The following is a 12,871-nucleotide window of genomic DNA, read 5'->3' as shown; positions in this document are numbered from 1 at the left end:
GAATTAATTATATAAGGATAAAAATAAGGAAAGCGACATTAATTATATATAATATATAGTCTATATTATTATATGTGTCAAATGTTATATTTTCATTTTTACTTTATATTTATTACACATTGTATATGTCTATTTCGTTTCGTACATTGGAGCCTTGTGATGGAATTTGAGTCCAAGAAAAATATGTGCGAATATTTGTATAATATTTTATGATATAATATATATTATATTATAATATAATATATATTATAATATAATATATATAATATAATATATATTATAATATATATTATTATTATATAATATATAATATATATTTTATATTTTATAATATTTTTATGCGCCCGTCCAAGCATCCGTCAACGTGCTACAGCCCGTGCAGGGGAATCAACCGCATGGAAAATTAAACGCATTAAATAAAGTAAGTAATAAAATTAAATTGTAGCATCTGTGTGAATGAATGTGCGTGCATGTGTATTCGCGAGTGTATGTGCGTGCATGCGTATTCGCGAGTGTATGTGCGTGTATGTCCGTGCATGCGTATTCGCGAGTGTATGTGCGTGTATGTCCGTGCATGCGTATTCGCGAGTGTATGTGCGTGTATGTCCGTGCATGCGTATTCGCGAGTGTATGTGCGTGTATGTGCTTGCATGCACAATTAATTATATAAAATGTTAAATTTAATATTATATGTGTTTTTAAATATAATATTTTCTTCTGTTTGCAGCGGATTCACAACATTATAAGGAAGAAATTGCGCACGGTGCAGAAGAGGACACAAGGCAGGACACCACCACCACCACCACCAGCAGCACCATCACCACCTCAATGGCATATTTCGTGCGCTCCGCCGTATGTTACGACATACTCCACACACGCTCCAGCGTACAGTATTGCGTCACCATGTATTCCTCCGTGGCCACCACGATATCCATCGCCGGGACCACCATCGTATCTACCGCCGGGCCCACCATCGTATCCACCGCCGGGCCCACCATCGTACGGTGCACCATACCACCAGCCTTCGGCGTACAATCCATATGGATATTATTGGTAATTTTGTTCTATTCTATTCGTATTCTATTTCGTATTTCGTTATTTCACATCACATTTTGCGTTGTAAACTTCGGTCAATTATCATTAATTACAATATTGGTTTATTGTAATTATATTTTGCGCTATTTCTGTGATTTTAGTTTATTCGCAGCAAACATAAGATATATTAGACACAACGCAAAATGTGATGCGATTGAAAAGAGATTTGACGTGTAATATTTTTATGAAAACATGCAATGTTTTGAAAAAGAAACTGAAACGATAAGCATTATATAGTTTTGTATTTTTTGTTGAAATGTGCGATACATGTGCGATGTATTTTATTTCGTTTATTATATGTATAACAAAATCTCTTTTCAATCGCATCACATTTTGTGTTATAAACTTTGGTCAATTATCATTAATTACAATATTGGTTTATTGTAATGATTTTTTGCACTATTTCTGTGATTTTAGTTTATTCGCAGGAAACATAAGATAATTAGACACAACGCAAAATGTGATGCGATAAAAAATAGATGTGTAATTAGTATTTTTATGAAAACATGCAATGTTTTAAAAAAGAAACTGAAACGATAAGCGTATAATTTTGTATTTTTTGTTGAAATGTGCGATACATGTGCGATGTATTTTATTTCATTTATTATATGTATAACAAAATCTCTTTTCAATCGCATCACATTTTGTGTTATAAACTTTGGTCAATTATCATTAATTACAATATTGGTTTATTGTAATGGTTTTTTACACTATTTCTGTGATTTTAGTTTATTCACAGGAAACATAAGATAATTAGACACAACGCAAAATGTGATGCGATAAAAAATAGATGTGTAATTAGTATTTTTATGAAAACATGCAATGTTTTAAAAAAGAAACTGAAACGATAAGCGTATAATTTTGTATTTTTTGTTCAAATGTGCGATACATGTGCGATACATGTGCGATGTATTTTATTTCGTTTATTATATGTATAACAAAATCTCTTTTCAATCGCATCACATTTTGTGTTATAAACTTTGGTCAATTATCATTAATTACAATATTGGTTTATTGTAATGATTTTTTGCACTATTTCTGTGATTTTAGTTTATTCGCAGGAAACATAAGATAATTAGACACAACGCAAAATGTGATGCGATAAAAAATAGATGTGTAATTAGTATTTTTATGAAAACATGCAATGTTTTAAAAAAGAAACTGAAACGATAAGCGTATAATTTTGTATTTTTTGTTGAAATGTGCGATACATGTGCGATGTATTTTATTTCGTTTATTATATGTATAACAAAATCTCTTTTCAATCGCATCACATTTTGTGTTATAAACTTTGGTCAATTATCATTAATTACAATATTGGTTTATTGTAATGATTTTTTACACTATTTCTGTGATTTTAGTTTATTCGCAGCAAACATAAGATGTATTAGACACAACGCAAAATGTGATGCGATTGAAAAGAGATTTGACGTGTAATTAGTATTTTTATGAAAACATGCAATGTTTTGAAAAAGAAACTGAGACGATAAGCATTATATAGTTTTGTATTTTTTGTTCAAATGTGCGATACATGTGCCATGTATTTTATTTCATTTATTATATGTATAACTCTTACTCGGACTATTATTGTATTATTTATATGAAAAAAATGTATTATAAAAATTTTTTTATACGTTATGTATAATGGAAATTTAATGGAAATTTAGAATTAGAATAAAACAATTCTATTTCTGCAAAAATGTTGTATCTTATTATCCTATAAACCCCCATAAATTCCTATAAACTTGTTTCAAAGTTTTGTAATGTGTTAGTCAATGTTATTTTACAAATGTCATTGTATAAATGTCAATGAGTCATGCATTTCTTGTATATGAAATAAATATGTAGAGATTTTAATGTACAGATATGGTTAAATTAATATTGTGTAAATTATTCTATGATTTTGAAATGTTTAATGTTAATACAATCATAATATGTAAAAATTTTAAAAATAGTTCTATTTTTACGAATAGGAATGCTTTTATAATGTGTTCAATTAGTACAGTTTTTCTTTCACTGTATCTTACACAATATTTAATTGAATCATATCTCTACATTAAAATCTCAACATATTTATTCTATATACAAGAAATAAATGATTCATTGACTACAATGACATTTGTAAAATAACATTGAATAACATTAATTATATATATATCAAATATGTATCTATATAAATTCTCTATATATAATTTATATTGTTCAATTTAAAAGTGCACTGTATCTTATACACAATATTATTTTACAATCTCTCTTTCTCTCTCTCTCTCTCTATATATATATATATATTGTGTATAATATTGTGTATAAGGTACAGTGCAATGAAAACTGTACAAATTGAACGTATAAAATCATTTTTCTTCGTAACACAAACCTCTATATATATATATATATATATATATATATATATATATATAGAGAAAGAGAGAGAGAGAAAGAGAGAAAGAGAGAGAGAGAGAGAAAGAGAGAGAAATAGCATATGTACATATTAGGTTAGTTATGTGTCCACACACACATTTATCCGTATAATATATGTATAATATATATGTATATAATAAACTAAAATGTACTAAATGACGGGTAAATGTGTGTGTAGACACATAACTAACCTAATATATACATATACTACTTTATGACACTGAGAACTGTATAGCGCCTCTATCCCAAAATCCCGGAACTAATCTATTGCCCTTTTTTACCTCATTATCGTCTATATTGCACGCATGCTTTGCATAAATTCTAATTCAGGAAACATTTTTAGACTACATCTCTGAACTCAATTCTAACAGTTCCCTATTAATCTTTGATATATTCTCTTTCGGCCGGAATGTTAATTTTGCACCTGCAAGCTGTATAATTTTTATATTAAACAAATATTTGTATGCACCGACAGCTTGTCGGTAAAATTTCCAAATTTTTTTCTGTTTTTTGTTTTAAATGTTATACCAGCCGATTCTTTAGCATGTATACTTTAATCACCTAAAAGGATTTGTAATTCTATACATGCAATAAAAAAATTTTCTTAAACTACGATATTAATTTTTCGTCGGTAAAACAGTACTACTCCAGCATCGCCTTAAGAGGATGCTGAAGTGACGGGCGAACTCCGACGCGAAAGCGCCATCATTTCGATGGTACTAAAAATGAAATGACATTATCGGCGCAGCCTACGGACCTATGCCGCGTAGGTCCGTGTGTACGCATTTGTTTGTAGTGGTGACTCACTACACTGACGTGTGGTCTGTGTACGTGTGTCATCGGAAGTTTGTAAACAAACGATGCTTGCGCTTGTTTCCTCGACTGAAATTTCGTCGCAAAGCTGCAATATAATGTCCGAGAAAACATAAGCGTATACAAGGTGTCAAATAAATACAAACTAAATATGACAAAATAATAAATAAAAAATATACATATAATACTATATATATCATTGAAGAAAAATGTCATATACTTTTCTTAATTTAATCCTTATGTAGTAAATACTAAATAACTAATTAATCAATTAATTAATATATACATATACACATATATTCAATAAATAGTTATCTTTATTTTGTATTTTATATGATAATGACTAAAATAATGAAAGTATATATTATTTCAGTTATATAAAATACAAAATAAAGATAACTATATTCAATATGTATATGTATGTATTCAATAATTAATTAACTTATTTATTTATTTTGTATTTATTACATAAGAATAAAAATAGGAAAAGCATATAACATATTTTTCCAATTAGATATATAGTATTATACATACATTTTTCAAATAAAATATTTTATCATATCTAACTTATATCTATTAGACACCTTGTATAAGTCTATTTTGTCTCGTATGTACATCATTCAGCCATACGATAGAATTTCAATTGCGAGAAAAAAGGTTAAATGACCTTATAAATTATCTGATAAAATATAAACAGACCACACGTGCAGTAAATTGCTAACTAAAATAAATACGTATTTCTTCAAATCTGTCAGCTGACGTTAGATCGCCTATGACAATATTTCTTAAAATCTGCCAGTTCACGAATAAATTGTCTTTAGCTCTCTTTTTTCTAAACTGTCAGCTGACGTTAGATCGCCTCTGACTATATTTATTAAAAATTGTCAGCTCACGATAGATCGCCTCTGACAATATTTCTTACAATTTGCCAGTTCACGAATAAATCGTCTTTAGCTCTCTTTTTTCTAAACTGTCAGCTGACGTTAGATCGTCTGTGACAATATTTATTTAAAATTGTCAGCTCACGATAGATCGCCTCTGACAATATTTCTTACAATTTGCCAGTTCACGAATAAATCGTTTTTAGCTTTTTTTTTTTTTAAACTTTCAGCTGACGTTAGATCGCCTCTGACTATATTTATTAAAAATTGTCAGCTCACAATAGATCGCCTCTGACAATATTTCTTACAATTTGCCAGTTCACGAATAAATCGTCTTTAGCTCTCTTTTTTCTAAACTGTCAGCTGACGTTAGATCGTCTGTGACAATATTTATTTAAAATTGTCAGCTCACGATAGATCGCCTCTGACAATATTTCTTACAATTTGCCAGTTCACGAATAAATCGCCTTTAGCTCTCTTTCTTCTAAACTGTCAGCTGACGTTAGATCGCCTCTGACTATATTTATTTAAAATTGTCAGCTCACGAAAGATCGCCTCTGGCTTGTCTTATTCTATATTGCCAGTCCACGACAAAGCCGCCTCTGGCTTGAAGACAAGAATAAGAATTTTCTTCTAATGCCAGTCCACGAGAAAACCGCCTCTGGCTTGTCTTATTCTATATTGCCAGTCCACGAGAAAACCGCCTCTGGCTTGTCTTATTCTATATTGCCAGTCCACGAGGAAACCGCCTCTGGCTTGAAGACAAGAATAAGAGTTTTCTAATGCCAGTCCACGAGAAAACCGCCTCTGGCTTGTCTTATTATATATTGCCAGTCCACGAGGAAACCGCCTCTGGCTTGTCTTATTCTTTATTGTAAGATACTTTTATTACGTCATATGCTTTATGTATATATATATATAATGTATATTATATGCTTCACATTATCTATATTTATATCAAAATATTTTTCTAAGAAATTGACATCATTTTGTATACTCTTTTTACAATAAATGTATATGATATATGCCATATTTTTTATTTCTAAAGCATAAAATATAAAAATATTTTTATTTTTTTGTGTCTATCATTTGTAAAAAAATTTTGATAAAAGAAACAACATTAATTTTGCGACTTGCAATAATCTGTTTCATTATATGCTTCTTTTAAATACTTACACTTAGCCTTATTTTATGTGATTAACTTGGTATTTAAAATACGTATCAAAATCGAAAATGTATTTCTATTACAGTAGAAACGAAACATTCTTGTCTTACAACAGAGAGAAATGGCAAAATATAATATTGTCTAAAGTACAGTCCAATAAAAACTGTTAAAATTGAACATTTTATAAAACCACTGTGATTCATGAAAAATCAGAATTATTATTTCAAAAATATAGATATATTTCGACTGTGTGTTTTAAACTGCACTACACATTCAAAATTCACAGAATAAATTTATTTCTGCAAAGTTGTGTATAATGTCAGTGGAAAAGTGATTTATTTGTTATTACATATACATGATATTTTACCATTCCTTTCTGGTGTAAGACTACAATGTTTTTTTTCTACTGAACTAGAAATTAATTTTATATTTTGATGTGTATTTTAGATACCAAGGAAAACGCATAAAATAAGGCTAGTTGTAAGTATTTAAAAGAAGTATATATTGAAACAGATAATTGCAAGTCACAAAATTAATGTTTTTTTTATCAAGATTTTTTTACAAATGATACATACAAGAAACTAAAAATACCTTTATATTTCATGCTTTATAAATAAGTTATATGACATATACATTTATTATAAAAATATGTACAATATACAAAATGATATTAACTTTTTACATAAATACTTTGATGTGAATATACATAATATGGAGCACATAATATACATAATATATACACATAAAGCACATGAATAAAAGTATTTTGTAGAAATTAGAATATAAATGTATGTAATTAAATAATATAAATGTTTGCAAAAATGTTGCAAAATTTATGTATAATACATACACTTTTTTATCCTTCAGAGTGCCTTCAACCCATTTTTTTCAGCCGGGTTTCGTAGCACATAACACAAACACACACACACGCACAACTAACACACACATAACTAACCTAAAAGATTCTGTATATGACAGATAGCACTGAGAACTGTATAGCGCCTCTATCCCAAAATCTCGGAACTAATCTATAGCTCTTTTTTACCTTATTCTTTCTATATTGCACACATGCTTTACATAAATCTGGAAAAGGGTGGCGTTTTGAAAATAAGTCTCTAAGCTCTATTTTTTTGGTTTTCCATTATTGTTTCATACGCTCTTCTTCGGCACATGGTCTTGTTTTGCAGATTGAAGCAGTATAATTTTGATATAAAAGATATAATTCTTTGAGGTGACATTGTCGGTAAATTTTCAAAAATTTTTTTTATTTTTTGGTTTAAATTTGACCAACTGCCGAAAGATTAGCATATGTACTTTATTTACACCAAAGGATTTGTAATTCTATTAAAGCAATAAAAAACGCCACCCTTTTTAGAAAATTGAAGTTTCGGTCGGTAACAATATGACTTCAGCATCCTCTTAATAGGCGCACTCACAGTACTTATAATAAAAATTATTCACGCTTATGCCGAAAAAGTCAAAGTAGAATAGAACAATAAGGCAATCTGTTAATCGCAGGAACAAACAGTTGTTAAAAAGTCAATGTTCAAAAAGATTCGTTGAAACAGTATGTAACGTATTACATATAACATATAGCACATGCGCAGTTTTCACACAGACCCATCGAAGGTGATAAGAAAAAAAAGAAAAATATTTTGCCCGTTGCAAACACAAAAAAGAAAAGAAAAACCGTTAACACAATAAGGTTTATACTTAATGTTCAAAGAAAAAAAAAAAAATCTACGTTAATGTTCAATCTCACACGGCGAATTCTATCCCGCTTCTGAGAAATTGTAAGGTTCGTTTATGTCAGGATAGAGATAGAACGTTTTAACGTAACAGTAATTTATTAACAAGATATAATTAACGAATACTAGATTAAACAAAGAATGTGATAAAGCGATAAATGAATGTCTGAATAATGCACTTATCTTAACCGTGCTTTCCGGCGACACGTAACCAAACTTGAAAATAAGCCAAAGTCCTTCTTGGCAAATAATCTTAACTCGCAAAAGTCCCTCTTTGCTCGTTAATTAAAAATTCTGCAAAAGTCCCTCTTTGCAATTGGAAAATGATGTCTCTTTGACGAAGTCCCTCTCGTCGTTGGAAACACTCACTTGTAAAAATTGACTGATTTTATCTCTCTACTGATCAGAGCCAAAAAGCCTCGTTGCCTGTTCGGGCCCTCTTATATATCCTTTTTCGAAAGAACGTTCTCGTTCTTTCTCGAATTCTGAAAATCCGTTCCCTCCCGGCGACGCTGGAGCGCTTTGCGCATATACGACATAGGCTAGCGCCTTCATACACAAAATAGAAACTAATTGATTCGCCGTTATCTACTTTATCATAAGAGATTCTTACAGAAACGTCTGATTTTCAATATATATTACTTTTGTTTAACGTTTCGGCTCTTCATATTAGATTATTTTCAGTGTACAGTTGTTGTTCAATTCAGTCAGAATATTGCTTCACATATTAGAATATGATCGTGATAGTGATGATATTGTCTAATATGTGAAGCAATATCATGACTGAATTGGACAACTAAACTGTACACTGAATTATTATATATGTTAACTTATTTTAATATTTACTGTAAATACTATGTAGTATTATCCTGAAATATAAAATATTTACATATATCTATTTCATGATAATACTACATGGTATTTATAGTAAATAAATTAACATTTTAAAGTATTTAATATTTCAATGCAACATTTATCGTTAAATACAATATATGTCATTATTTATTGGAGAAACAGAAAAAGACAGTGAGAGAGAGAGAGAGAGAGAGAGACAGAGACAGAGAGAAAGAGAGCCAATTAGAGGAAACGAGGAAGAAGGATAATTTATTAAGTAGGTAATACAAAATTGTATAATTACTGTAACATTAAAAATTGAAATAAAAGATTGTATAGCCATCATTACTGTATTAAATGTTTATTTTGTTTCTTGGGTTTCCAGAGAAATTTTTTTGTTTCTTGGATTTCCAGAGGAGTTTGGGTGTAAGTAAGTATATATTTTTTTTTATATAAGAGCTGCTGTGCGCTTACAAAAAAGAAGGGTTGCTGTGCACCTTATAAAAAGTATTACTGCGCTGTGCGCTTATAGAAAGAAGGGTTGCTGTGCACCTTCAAGAGTGACTGCTGTGCGTCTTTAAACACTTGATATAAAAAGAAGAGTTGCTGTGCACCTGTAAAAAGCAATTGCTGTGCTCTTGCAAATAATAATCTAAAATATATATTTAATTAAAAGACAAAAATACTTATAAAATGAAAAAACAAATAACGCTGTCGTCTGATCAAAAACGTATTATTGCTCAAGGCGAATGGTTAAATGATATACATATGGAGCATTTTGCACATCTTTTAAAAACTTGTTCAAATTATAGACCTGTGCAAACACAAAAATTGTATTCTCTTGATACAATAAAATGTGCATCAGAATATGAAAAACATATACAGATATTATTTAGTTCGTCAGGTCTAAACGCATTAGATGGACATTGGATATGTAGCTATTATGACAAAAAAAATTTATTTATTTATGATTCGTTTAATAATAAAAAGTTGCACAGAGATTATGAACAATTTTTAAGACGATTATTTCCAACTTATCCTTTTGAAAAACGACCTATCAAATTTCCAACCGTGCAAGGTCAACCGAATAGTAACGATTGCGGTGTTTTCGCTATAGCTTTTACAATTTCGTTACTATTCAATATTAAACCAGAAAAAGTTAAGTATGACCATAGCTTAATGTGATCACATTTGATAAAAATTTTTGAATCTAATGTAATCGAACATTTTCCTCAAGATCCAAAATATGGTGTTCAAAAAGTACTTTCATTGGCATTAATAAAAGCAAAAAAAGCTGAAACAACTCGTAAGCGTATGATACATCAAAATAAGATAAATGAAAATAAATTAAATCAATTGGAAGAGAATAATCGTCCTTGTAAATTAAAAAAATTAAATAATGGTCTGTTAATAATGCAAAAAAACATAGCAGATTTAGACGAAGTTGCAGATCTAACATTAATTAATAATAATCGTATTGATCAAATTGATAGAAAAGATCATAAAAAGAATAAAGGATGTATACAGGTGTGCTTAGAAAATGAGATGCAAAATGAAAGACATCGAGATCAAATGTTTACAAAAACTGAGACAAAAATAATTTTGTCATCTGAACAAAAAAATATTATTGTTCAAGGTGAATGGTTGACTGATTTGCATATTGAACATTTTAATCATCTCTTAGAAGTGTTCTAATTATAGACCTGTCGAAACATTGCTATTACAATATCTTGATAAAATACAACCTGTACCTGATAATAATGAACATATACAGATATTATATAGCTCGTCGGGTCCTGACACATTAGATGGACATTGGGTATGCAGTTATTATGATGCACAAAACTTATTTATTTATGATTCATTGAATAAAAAGAAGTTGCATAAAAATCATGAACAATTTTAAGACGATTATTTCCGAGTTATTTTTTTGATAAACGGCCTGTCCAATTTCCTACTGTGCAACAACAACCGAACGGTAATGATTGTGGTGTTTTTGCAATAGCCTTTGCAACTTTATTACTATTTAATATCAAACCTGATACAGTAAAGTATGACCATAGTTTAATGCGTTCACATTTAGTAAAAATTTTGGAATGTAATGTGATAGAGCATTTACCTGAAGATTTAAAATATGGAGTTATTCAAAAAGTGTCTTCGTTAGCAATAATAAAAACAAAGGAAGTAGCTTCTTCACGTACAATAGGACAAAATAAAATAGAACAAAAATTGAATACATTAAAGAACAATTTTGTTGATCATATTAATAACAAAAGTAATCAAGAGAAAATAAATATAAATGATGTAACTGATAATATTACATTGATTAATAATTTTGTTGATGACAAAAGTAGCAAAAGGGAAAATCAAGATATACGTTATTACTTAAAAAATCATGCGCATTACAAACGACATCGATATAAAAAAAATTTAGAAGATAATTGCACTAAAAAGCGTAAATATAAAGAAAATTTAGATGATAATCGCACTAAAAAGCGGCAACAATATGAGAAAAATTCGCAATGCGATGCACGCAAGAGCGCATACGTTATTCTAAATTGATGCAAAATGAAAAAAGTAGACAAAAAATATTAGAACGTCTATGGAATTATAACAGACAGTATTACAAAAAAAAGAAAGAAGAAAGGGAAAAAAAGAATAAAAACTTAAAATATAAACATAAAATAAGAAATTGCAATGTTACAAATAACATAAAAAATATAGAAATGTTCGGTCCAAAAATTCTATAAAATTAAAAAATGGTTCTTTGATAACATTTATTAAAAATATTTTGAAAAAATTAAATATTGAATGCAATATCGAAAAACAATTAGAAGCTGAGAAAATAGTACGTTGGTGTAATAATGTTAGAAATAGTTATATTGACGATATGAATAAAATATTATATAGACTTAAAAAGAAAGCAGAAGTATGTTTGACTCTTGTCGCTGAATGTCATACAATTGATGAACAATTGAATGCTTTGTGTTGAGTATCTAGACATACAGCTTCATCCGAAAATTATTTTGCAGATTCTATGTATCGTAAAGCAACTTTACAAGAATCTTTAGCAATGAATATGGAAGGTCAAGTTATAAATGTGTTACCTTTGGCAACAGCACGAGCGAAAAAGTCATGGTCGTGTTGTCCCACTTTATGTAAAATTGACAATCCAGCTTTGATTAAACGTTATCAAAAATTTCTTGAAACTGTTGATACATGTGCTTTAAAAAATATACCTACATTGGTAGAAAATATGTATAAATGTATAGTAAAAACTTCAGATTTAAAATTGGGTCACGCGCAAAGTTGTTACATCGATTTAACTCTTTGTAAAGCGATGCTTCTACCAGTTGTATTGCTATCGCCTTACTTTCTAAAAGTAAGAAATATTAAAACGTTTGATTTATCAACTCACAAGTGTTTGTGGACAAATGTTTAAGTTAAATAAAGCATTAAATTGTGCTGTATAAGATTGCATTTAAGATATTGAAAAAACGCTTAATGGATACACCGCGTCATGCTTGTGTATCATGTGAAAGACTTTGTTATAGAAAAACGTTTCTGAGATCACAAGTCTTAGAATAAAAATAGATACTCCAATTTGGAAAGATTTAATGGAACATGTAAAAAAGCAACAAATTAATTCGCAGTACATATGTATTTATTGTAAAGGAAAATTTCGTGAAGGTTTGATGCCTGCATATTGCATCTTGAATAATCTTTGTACAAATCATGTGCCGGATGTGATATCATCTCTTAACATATTCGAAAAGATTCTTATACAGAGAGCTAAAGCGTTTCAAACTGTTGTTAAAATGGGAACTGTTATGAATAAAAAATTACCTGGAAGACAAATGATACAAAAAGTTAAAGGTAGAACCTTTCATTTACCACTTCCAATACAAGAGACATTA

The 12,871-nt window shown here is 29.3% G+C and overlaps 1 long non-coding RNA gene across 1 annotated transcript; it reads left to right on the top strand.

Annotated features, from left to right (window-relative positions):
- The first annotated feature begins 333 nt into the window (after window positions 1–333).
- LOC136998727 (uncharacterized) lies at window positions 334–1,265 on the top strand. The gene is made up of 2 exons (XR_010889271.1): window positions 334–421; window positions 728–1,265. It is a non-coding gene; the product is annotated as an uncharacterized lncRNA (long non-coding RNA).
- The last annotated feature ends 11,606 nt before the right edge of the window (window positions 1,266–12,871 follow it).

This window comes from Linepithema humile, chromosome 3 (genome assembly GCF_040581485.1).
Source record: "Linepithema humile isolate Giens D197 chromosome 3, Lhum_UNIL_v1.0, whole genome shotgun sequence".
Lineage (NCBI taxonomy): Eukaryota > Metazoa > Arthropoda > Insecta > Hymenoptera > Formicidae > Linepithema > Linepithema humile.
Note: the sequence above shows the minus strand (reverse complement) of the source record. Positions and strands in the feature narration are given on the sequence as shown.